Consider the following 12,022-nt stretch of genomic DNA (forward strand, 5'->3'; position numbering starts at 1 on the left):
GGCTAATCCCCATTATATCTCCTACTACTGTCGGAAAATATCCTGTGGCATAATATCTGACAGCTGTTAATGTTTGATATTTCGTTGTCAATGCATGTGATCTGTGTGTTTCATTTACAATATCATCTCGAACCATATGTATCACCCTCATTAATTTGTCTAGACATCATATATCGATACAGTACTTCATGGTCATCATAGGCAGCTAAAGTGTTCAACCTATTTATAAATATTCTCTTGAGTCTCAAATTATTTTGAGCACTGACCAGGAATAATTACAAAGCCTTTTTTGACGACGTCTCATAGCTGAGTGACGTCCAATGATCATGACGTTAACCTCCCATTTGTGACGCGTTGCTTGCTTCAGCTGTGCTCTATTTTAAATGGTGCTTATAGGTATACCAAAATCGACTTAAGTTTGAAAAAGAAAACTTGAAAAAAAAGTTAAAGGTATATACAAAATTATCATGATGGCATACCACCTTTAAACGTTAAGGTGTAGAAATTGAATTTATTAAACCTTTTGCATGCAAATCGGGGACATTTAATAATAACTTGAAATTGAAAACATAATGCATTTAACTCTTACTATTTTCTTAAATATTTCTGCCTGAATTCTTTTAGCAAAGGTGAAGGTTTGTATACAAAGCACACGAAATCGACGTAAATAGTTATCAAAGGCACCAGGATTATGAGTTAATGCGCCCGAAAACGTTGTTAAATTTGTCTTAAAATCATAAAACTTCCTACTGCAATGCATAGACTTTCGTTACAAACTGAGTTACTTAGTTGGTATTGAAAAACCTCTTAACTCGACTTTTACAACACGATGATGTCAGGCTTATTTCATCGTTTGTTTTTTGGGGTTTCTTTTGTAGATTTTCTCCATGGTCACTTTGTCTTATGTCTACCGAAAAAGCAAAGTTGATAACCAATAATTATTTCACTATGTCCCAGGTACATCACTTCCAATACAGTCTGAGCCCGATGAGTCTAAAACAGAAATAACATGAGCAACACGACGGATGCCACATATGGAGCAGGATCTTCTTATCCTTCCGGAGCACCTGAGATGACCCCTAGTTTTTATTGCGTTTGTGTTGCGTATTCTTTGGTTTTCTATTTTGTGTCATGTGTACTATTGTTCAAATGTCTTTTTTCATTTTAGCCATGGCGTTGTCAGTTTATTTCGATTTATGAGTTAAACTGCCCCTCTGATATCTTTCGTCCCTCTTTTGCCTTTTTGCATGTGGTATCCCTTAACTTATTATCGTATAAAGATCGACAAGAAAACGCAATGACATACGTTAAAATGTTTTACTTCTCGGTTAACAATTGTAAGGGGTAACTTTGTGAACAATATTATATTTCCTGGCTACTCTTGAAAACTGTTATATTTCCTGGCCACTCTTGAAAACTATCCAAACGAAGTGGGTATTACCCACCACATGTTAAAAATTTCAAAATGACCGTATTTATTGTATAAAATGTTCTTGGTGCCCATTTAGCGGGTACGTTGAGGTATATGTTAATTTTTCAGGTTAGCGTTATATTTAACGGAGACGCTACCGGATGCGTTAATTAACGGAGGTTTTATGAATACGAAATAACATTACCGGAAATTTAACGGAAATGTTAACGGCCCGCAAATTACCGGAGGCTTTGTGAAGGATCGTTTCTTAATTTCCGGGCAAGCCGGTAAACAACATTTGCGTTAATAGAGGATGTGCTATCCTTATGAACTAAGTTTTCAGTTACAACCAAACTTCAAATTAAACCAAATCTTTATATATCTAATGGATAATTTAGTATTTGTGTTAAAAATATTCATTTTCAAATTTCCCCTTGATGGCCCCTAAAAATGAGCAAGGAAAACTACAAAAAGGCACGTTTTTAAAGTAATTTATCTTGCTTTAATAATATATTTTTTGTTGCTAGTATATACTTTATAAAGAATACTTCGTCTAATTTCATTTGATTTTTTTAAGAAACAGCAACAGTATACATATAATTTCTTTCGTTTGAACGAAGTGAATAAGAGTGAAATTATTTTCTCTTGTTTGTTCATGATGTATGTAGGTGTCGTGCTTATCGCACGGTCATTTTCCCCGCCAAAACGGGGGTTTTGGTCATTCAGCACGACAGCGCTGAAGTAACACAAAGTAAGTTGGTAAAATTTTTTGTAATGTCGGACCCTGAAGAGAGGGAAACCCCAGAACAGGAGGTGTCTCTTAGAGATGTTATGAAAGCTGTTAAAACCCAGGGTGACTTTAACGAAAAACTTAGGAAAGACATTTCCGATTTAAGACATGAAGTTCACGGGTCTACCGTTGCAGTTGCTTCCCAGGTTAAAAAGTTTAAAACTGAATCTCAATATAATTGGAAGTATAAGGTTCAATTTCTACTAAATACTGAATTTTTAGAAGACCTGACACAAGCTATTTGGGCCATTGATAATTCAAAGAGCGACTACGCACGGGAAACTATTACTGAAGTAATTGACCAGATTAAAAGACGAAATAAACTTGTTAAGATTGCCGATAGTAGTGAAGGGGGTTGGGAGACTGTTAGGCAATATGAAAGTAATCCAGTGGCCAGTGACTCCGACGATGAGAGCAAAATTAATAAAGCTGAGAGTAGGGCGATACGTAAACGTAATGCAAAAGGAAAAAAGTCTGCTTCTAAGAAGGCTAATTATTCTGTTCCTAGTACTCCTTCTCATTTTGTTGATACTTTTCAAACAAAAAATCAGCCCTTTCGTGAACCCCAGTCATGGTACAATGGTCAAGCCTTGTATCAAAATCAACCCAGCACGAGCGGATATCAACGACAAAATAGACAAGGTGCATGTTATGGTTGTGGATCGTTCCAGCACTGGAGAAGCCAGTGTCCCTTCAATCCCAGACCTATCCAGCCAAAATCGAAATAGTACAGACTTTATAAAAGATGAGTATAATTGTAGCATAGATTATTTAATTGAAAATAATACAACTAAAGTATCTTCGATAAGTGACTCGGATAATCTCACTAATGATTACTACGAGTATGAACAGGGACAGGCACATATTATTGTGAAGGACAGGCTTAAAAGTCACTATTCTTTTTGGAAAAATATTAATTGTTATGATTATATTTTAGATACTATTTTGAATGGTTACAAAATTCCTTTTTACAGTACCCCTCCTTCTATATGCTTAAAAAACAATCGATCGGCAATCATCCATAGCGAGTTTGTTACCGAAGCTATACATGATCTTCTTATAAGGGGTTTGATTGAGGAATGTGAATTTCAACCTTGTGTTGTAAATCCTCTTACAGTTTCAGCGTCGGACGGTAGGAAAAAACGCCTTATTTTAGACCTCCGTCATATTAACAAACATCTTTGGAAATCAAGTGTAAAATTTGAAGATGTTCGCATAGCCATGCAGTTTATCACAACCAATTCTTTTTGTTTCCAGTTTGATATTGTGTCGGCATATCACCATGTTAATATTTTTATGCCACATACAGAATTTTTAGGGTTTTCCTGGAGGCATGAAAACACCGAAAAATGGTATAAGTTTTTGGTTCTCCCGTTTGGACATTCGTCAGCATGTTATATATTTACTAAGATCACAAGACCACTTATAAAAAAGTGGAGGGGTGAAGGTAAACAAGTTTTAATGTACCTAGATGATGGTTTAGGCACTCACACGGACGAAGAAACTTGCAAAACTATGTCCAATCAAGTGAGACAAGATTTAATTCAGAGTGGATTTATTCCTAAAAATAAAAAATCTAAATGGTCACCTATGAAACTTTTGGTATTTTTGGGTTATTCAATTGACACAAACCGTGGCACTATAGCCATTCCGAACGAAAGAGTTCAAAAGGTTTTAAAAACTATTGCTGACGTTGAATATTATGTATCTAAACATGGCAAAGTCCATGCACGATTGGTTGCTTCTTTAGTGGGACAAATAGTGTCCATGTCATACGTCATTGGAAACGTTGCTTATATCATGTCTAAACATTTAAGCATTGATATTTTAAGTATGACTTCGTGGAATAGTTGTATTGTTTTATCAACAGAAAGCTTGATACAAATTAAATTTTGGAGAGAAAATTTAGAACACGTAAATGTTAAAAAGTTTTCTTCAGATGTGTCATGTCAATCTGTAGTTTATAGTGATGCAAGCAATACAGGATATGGTGGCTATGTTGTAGAAACACCTTTTAATATAGCACATGGTATGTGGTCCGAATGTGAGGCTTCAAAAGAGTTCTACGTGGAAAGAGCTAAATGCTGTTAGAAATATTCTATTATCTATGATCAATGTATTAAAAGATAAACGAATTAAATGGTTCAGTGATAACCAGAATGTAGTAACTATTGTGGAAAAAGGTAGTATGAAACCCGAGTTACAGGATATTGCTATGTGCATTTTTGAGAATTGTTTGATACATAATATATCTATCGATGTAGTTTGGGTTCCTAGAACCTTGAATGAGAAAGCGGATTTCATCAGTCGTATTATTGATTATGACGATTGGGGTATTGACGAACAGTTATTTATGTATGTAGATTCCCTATGGGGACCACACGAGATAGACTGGTTTGCAAATGATGACAATCATAAGTTAACGGTATTTTATTCCCGTTATTGGACGGTGAACTCGATGGGTATCGATGTATTCACTATTAACTGGCAAGGTGCCAATGGTTGGTTTGTACCACCTGTATGTTTAGTGTCTAAAGTAATAAGTTACATGAGGCAATGTTTTGCTCATGGGACACTTGTTTTACCTTTATGGAAGTCGGCAAGCTTTTGGCCGATGTTATGTCCTACGGGTGAAGGGTTCATTAAAGAGGTGAAAGGCTGTATAGATTTACCTACTAACAAGAAATTCTATACTTCTGGTAAAGGGAATAAATCAGTATTTGGAAATATTGATTTACCCTTCAGGGTGTTGGCTTTGAGACTTGATTTTGAACCTTTTTAACAACTAATATAAAAGTTCTTGAGTTGGTGGCGGTAATGTTACAGTAGGCCTGAGGGGCTGTGGTGGTGGTTTAATCTTAAGTGAAATGGTAGACGAGTTATGTGAACATTAGATTGTGAAATTGTTTATATACAAATTGTATGTGCTTTGTACATTATGTTTTAATGTGATTTTTATTTTTACATATGTTTTTGCAGGCTTTCCAAAGCGATCTGTTGGAATTACCTGATACTTTGATTGAGAAAATTCATTTACTTCCTGATCTGTTAACCGAAAGTAAATCTAACAACACCGTTCAAAATTATTATTATGGTTTTTTGAGATGGAAAAAATGGGCTTTATCTAATGGAATATCTAGTGAATTTATTTTACCGGCCAAACCAATACATGTGGCTATATATTTAGCATGTTTAGTGCAACAAAATCGTACGCCCAGTCCTATCAATCAAGCGTTTTATAGTATTAGATGGGCACATAAAATTATTAGTGTTATTTCTCCTACAGATTCTAATTTAGTGAAAAATATTCTTGAAGGAGCTAAGAGACGTCTATCTGTTCCGATTAAAAAGAAAGAACCGATCACTCCAGATATGCTTTCACAGATGTTCGACAGGTTATATTGTGAAAATAACCTTTACAACCAGCGCACTATTTCTGCTTGTTTGTTATCTTATTCTGGTTTTTTACGTGTTTCTGAATTGCTGAATTTGAGAACCTGTGATATTCAATTTTTTCTAAGTCATATGTCAGTATTCATACAGAAAAGTAAAACGGATATTTACAGAGATGGTGATCGAATAATCGTTGCGAGAACCGGGAATAAATTATGTCCTGTGAAGAACTTGGAGAGTTTTTTAGAATGGAGCAATAATCCACTTGATACTGATGTTTTCGTATTTCAAAATTTGACAAAAACCAAGGAAAATTATGTGTTCCGAAAAGAAAACAAACCTCTTTCTTATACAAGAATGCGAGAACTATTTATAGAAGCATTTTCTCCGATTGTGCCAAATATAAAATCTTTTGGCCTTCACAGTCTAAGGTCTGGTGGAGCTTCTACAGCTTGTAATTTTGGTATTTCTGATAGACTTTTCAAAAGGCATGGACGTTGGAGGTCGGAGACAGCAAAAGACGGTTACGTTAAGGACTCGTTTTCGGACATTTTACATATTGTCCCTTTCTTTGGTTCAGCAGCGGCGTTGTCGTGTGGCTTTGCACTTTATTTATGAGTTTATTGTTTTCTTTATACTGTTTAGCAGTATGTCATTTACATTTTCATCAATACGAAGAATTTGTGGTATATTGTATATGAGACCAATACGAAGTATTTGTGGTATATGGTATATGAGACCAATACGAAGTATTTGTGGTATATGGTATATGAGACGGCATTGAGTAGTAATTCTGTTTTTTTGAATACAGAATGAAGTTTGTTACAAGAGAAATATAATTTCTTTCGTTTGAACGAAGTGAATAAGAGTGAAATTATTTTCTCTTGTTTGTTCATGATGTATGTAGGTGTCGTGCTTATCGCACGGTCATTTTCCCCGCCAAAACGGGGGTTTTGGTCATTCAGCACGACAGCGCCGAACCGTCAACACACATTTATTTATCTAAAGTTTAATTCTTAAGTAAGTTGGTAAATTTTAATTTATAAGTCCCCCCCTTTTATCGTAATTATATGATTGATAGGACTGGAGTGTAGTTTTTATGCTTGGAAAATTAGAAATTATATTGTTGAAATGTTGTATTGTGTATACAAGTTATATGAATTGTTTCATATCTTTAATAAACTGAGCAGCGGCTTTGCACTTTATTTATGAGTTTATTGTTTTCTTCATACTGTTTAGCAGTATGTCATTTACATTTTCATCAATACGAAGAATTTGTGGTATATTGTATATGAGACCAATACGAAGTATTTGTGGTATATGGTATATGAGACCAATACGAAGTATTTGTGGTATATGGTATATGAGACGGCATTGAGTAGTAATTCTGTTTTTTTTTTTAATACAGAATGAAGTTTGTTACAAGAGAAACACTTTTATTATATATTCCCTTTTAATAGAAGCCCTGAAGAATAAATCAAAACAAAAAAAGTTCGGAAATATTTCGCTGTTGTAGGTGGCAGCACCATCAAAATCGTCAATTTTTCAGGTTTTCACTTATGTCATACCAATTCCTATACATATGATATACCAGGGTTTAAAGGGTTAATATTTTACATTTTGAGTGGAACAATATAAAGCTTTTTTGTGTATGATTGGGAAGGAATGTCGCTTGAACTATTTCCAAGGGGGGAAATGTTATGATTTACATTAGTAATGAGCCAAAGTCCACAATAATTGTGTTGTTACCTTGCAAGCATCAATGGGGTCTGAATTGATATGAATGAAGGATTTTATTTCTAAGAAGCAAATAATTTTCTCACATCTCACAAGCCACTGTAGTGAAGATATTTCAGCCACAGATTACTCTGTTTTGTGTCTCGAACATGGAATTTGTTGGGGTTTTTTATGTAGATGTTATAAACAGTTATACCTGCAGAATGTTTGTTCAGTGGTATAATTAGTAAAATTAAATGAAAGGTGCGCATGGCAAAAAGGTACCCCCCTCCTCAATAATTATGTAAACATGCAAGAGTCAATGTTCTTTTATTCAGTATTTTCCCCTTTTGAACAGGACATATCTAGTTAACTTACATGTATAAAATGATAATTGGAGATAATGGAAGTAAAGAATAAAATGGAAAAAAGATAATAAGTTGTTCAAATGTTTAATTTTCTAAAACAAAATTATATGAACCAAGCAAAATCATTTTAACATATTTTTATTATGCTTAGTTGTAAATTATTATGGTACAAATATATATCATAAACTTCTTATCAAAAGAGTGATTGCTTAGTACTTTTAATAATTTGTGACAATTACTTTAATATAAAAAAAAATTGATGTGATTGCCAATGAGACCACTTTCCACAAAATGACACAAAAATTAAAAACTATATGTCACTGTACAGCCTTCAGCAATGAGCAAAGCCCATAACCAATAGTCAGCTATAAAAGACCCCAAAATTACAATTCTAAACAATACAAACAAGAAAACTAACAGCCTTATGAAGAAGATGTGGTGTGATTAACAATGAGACAACTCTCCACAAGAGACCAAAATGACACAGATATGTACAACTATATGTCACTGTAAAGTCTTCAACAATGAGCAAGGCCCATACCAAATAGTCAGCTTAAAAGACCTTAAAATGACAATGTTAAACAATTCAAACGATAAAACTAACAGCCTTATTTATGTACAAAAAATGAATGAACAAGAAAGTTTCCTAACTAGTACACAGATGCCCCACTCGCACTATCATTTTCTATGCTTAATATACTGTTCTGAACAAGAATGTGTCCATATTACACTGGTGCCATACTCACACTGTCTTTTTCTATGTTCAGCGGACTTACAAACTTGGGTCAATTCTATCATTTGGAAATTACATTAGTAAAATCATACATAGGGAAAATATGTACTAAGTATCATTTTTTTTTTGGATTTCCAACCTCATCAAAAACTACCTTGACCAAAAATTGTAACCTGAAGCAGAACAGATAGATGGATAGACAGAAAAAAAAGAGCAGACAAAAAAAACAATGCACAGAACAATTTTTTTTACAAAAATTAGAACTCAATACTTTTGTGCAGTTGACCAACAATTACTACTTAGTTGAGATTACATAAAAGTTTTTTACCACTTGACATGGTACCTAACACTACTGGGAGATAACTCAAGTAAAATCAGCTAAACGTTTTAGTTATGTTGTCTAGGAAATATTAAGCTTCTCAATGATCAAAACTAGTGTTTGCAAAACTGTTATATAAATTTTCTGATAAATTGGTTGGCTCAAATATTTTGAAATTTTTATATGTTTGTCAAAGGGTCAAAGTAAAATTGAGAAAGGAAATAGTGAATATGTCAAAGCGACAACCACCCGACCATAGAGCAGATAACAGCCGAAGGCAACCAATGGGTCTTCAATGTAGCGAGAATTCCCGCACCCGTAGGTGTCCTTCACCTGGCCCCTAAAAATATGCATAATAGTACAGTACTTCATAATAAATTTTATGAAAATTAAATGAGCCAAATTAATTTTTGTGAATGTGTTGGGTACCACATTAAGACAAGGAATTCAAGTTCAAAAACATTTGATATGAAAAAATGTAGTATAACATGAACATGATGAAATTTCAAGTGAATAATTAAAGTTTTCTGAATACTTGTTGCACCTCTAAGTCTCTGTTAATGATTATAATGTTATCAATTCTATTTATTGATACTGTCCATCAACTCTTGTTCTTCAATAGCAGAAAAGGCTGCCATAAGATCATCATCATCAATTTCTTCTTGTTTCACAGGTGTCTGGACTGAAAGTGCTTTGCCTGCTAATCTCGAAAAGTATGATGTAATTTGTGCAACAGTCAGCCATTTATCAACTTGGAATAATCTTTTTCCATCAGAATCTCTTACAAGATTTCATTTGTTCACAAGCTTCAACAGGATTTGATTTTTTTTCCACTTGTCTCCTAATCTAAAAATTTATCTATTAGAAATTTCTTAACCTGCACTGGGAATCGTATAGTCCTTTTTCCTTTCTGTAAAGCTCACCCCATTTGCTCACAGTTGAGTGTGTTTTCAACACTGCTATTTGGGGATGAAAGTGTCTTGCGTGTTATCACAACATCATTACACAGAGATGCCCACTGTTCTCTGATTTTATCATGTTGTTTTTTCTCTAGCTGTAATGAATGTTTTCCACAGAGGACATGATTTTCCATTCCTTTATAAGTAATAAATTTTCTGATGCAACCAACTTCTGGACAAAAGAATAAAGCATAATTAGTTTCATTTTGATGAAGACTTTCAATATCATTTTCAGGACAAGTTTTACTTACAGTATCATTACCGTAATTTTTAGCAACCATTTTGATATTTCCTGCTGGTGTTAAAGGCACTTTAAATGATTCGTGAACAATGCATCCTGATCTGTGCTCTATTAGTTTATTATTAGAAAGTTCTGACAGGTTTATTTGTACAGTGGAAACTTGACATCCTGCAACGCCTACAACCAGATTGAAAGATTATTTAGTTCTTTCTCATAGCAAACATTTATTTATCTTAAAAAACAGAAATAAAATTAATACTCAACTTGAGAAATAATTCATGTAGCCATACAAAAGTTTAGATTTCTTGTGCTGCATAGCCACTTGTTAGAGGGTGGGTTAGGTTCTGTCTGTTAAGATATAGCAAACATAACTAGATATCATTAAGATCGGAGCTGTATCTGTGAGCCCCCATGTGTATAATGTGTGTAAAAAATTGTTACTTTACCATAATGATTGTAAATGGGGTTGTAAACTGATCGAAATCTAAGGTTTTGACCTTGATCTTATGACACAGCCTCTGGTGTTGTATAATAATGACGACTTCAGTATGTATATTAATGAAATTTATCCTGCTGAACTTACTTTAAATAAAGCTAATACTAACAATGACCACTGCCCTTTCCTCGATCTTGATATCTATATCACTAACGGAAAGCTGAATACTAAAATTTATGATAAAAGGGATGATTTTTCATTTCCTATCGTTAATTATCCGTTTTTAGATGGTGACGTTCCCTTGTCATCATCTTACGGTGTTTATATATCTCAACTTGTACGATTCGCTCTTGAATGTAACAATGTTTTAGATTTTAACGAGAGAAATTTATGTATTACTGAAAAAATTATAACACCAGGGTTTTCGATATCACAAACTAGTCAAAACATTTACTAAATTTTATCATCGGTATAAAGACATCATTCGTAAATATAGCTCAACATGCAGACTTTTTATACGTTCAGGTATTTCACATCCATTTTTTTATGGAAATATTCTTTATAAAGCACAAAGGTGTCAGTATTCACCTCAGAAACTTAAAAAACCTTTGAATAGACTTATTAAGAAATATATTTCATTTCGTTTGAAATTGGGGTTTTCCCTTTAGGTATTTGTAGTTATTATATATAGATGGGAATTAGTGTAACTAGTTTTAGAACTAGTTCTGCAGGAGTATGTACTATTTATAAAGTCTGATGTTACGTGTACAAAGCACGAGAAAAGTTTTGGCGGTTTCTACGGGTGGGGTACTATATAAAGTTTGGCATTTAAATGTATTAGTATCGAAGGTGCTCGCAGTTAGGTCGTATAGTACGAAGTTAGTCACATTAATTTACGTTTATGATGTCCGATACTGGTTCCGACCATGATGATTTGAGACCGTCCAAAAGTAAAGAGAGTACATCAAATACCGAGTTGTCTACTGATGGTGCCGTATCGTTGTTTTCAACAGTTTTAACGAACGCTCTAGAACAGCAGAAGGTTAATTTAATCAAACATTTCGAAAACCAATTTATACAACCAGTGAAGTCAACCGGTGTTTCGACTCCAGATTTCGTTTTCAAGAGAGAGGGACATCGCATTCAGTACTTATTTAATACAGAAAGGTCCGACACGATTTCAAGAATAGAGAAACTGATAAGGTCCAAATCGTACGTTCAGGCGTTGGAGGTGTTAGCAGAAGAGAAAGAAACCTTGCGGAAGAGGAACAAAATTGTGAAAATCGCCGACAAACATGGATGGGACACCGTTAATGAATATCTTGATAGTCCTTTGGCTGACGATAAGGATGATGCAGCCAATTTGCGTTCCGCTATTGCCAGTGCTTCTAGAAAAAGGAAAAGTTCAAAACCGTATGATCGGCCCAGCAATAAACCTACAGAAAGTGGAAATAAATTCAACGCAAAGAATTTTTTTCGTGGGATTAGTCAAAACAGTGGATTCGGAGAAAATGCAGGTCAGTCGCAGAACAGATCCGGGAAATGCTTCTATTGCAATCAACAAGGACATTTCGCCAGATACTGTCCATTCAAGGCAAGTCCGTCAGCAACAGTCAGCACGGCCCCAAAGGAACAAGAAAAGTCACAGTAAAGAAC

Source organism: Mytilus trossulus, chromosome 5 (assembly GCF_036588685.1).
Source record: "Mytilus trossulus isolate FHL-02 chromosome 5, PNRI_Mtr1.1.1.hap1, whole genome shotgun sequence".
NCBI classification, from domain to species: domain Eukaryota; kingdom Metazoa; phylum Mollusca; class Bivalvia; order Mytilida; family Mytilidae; genus Mytilus; species Mytilus trossulus.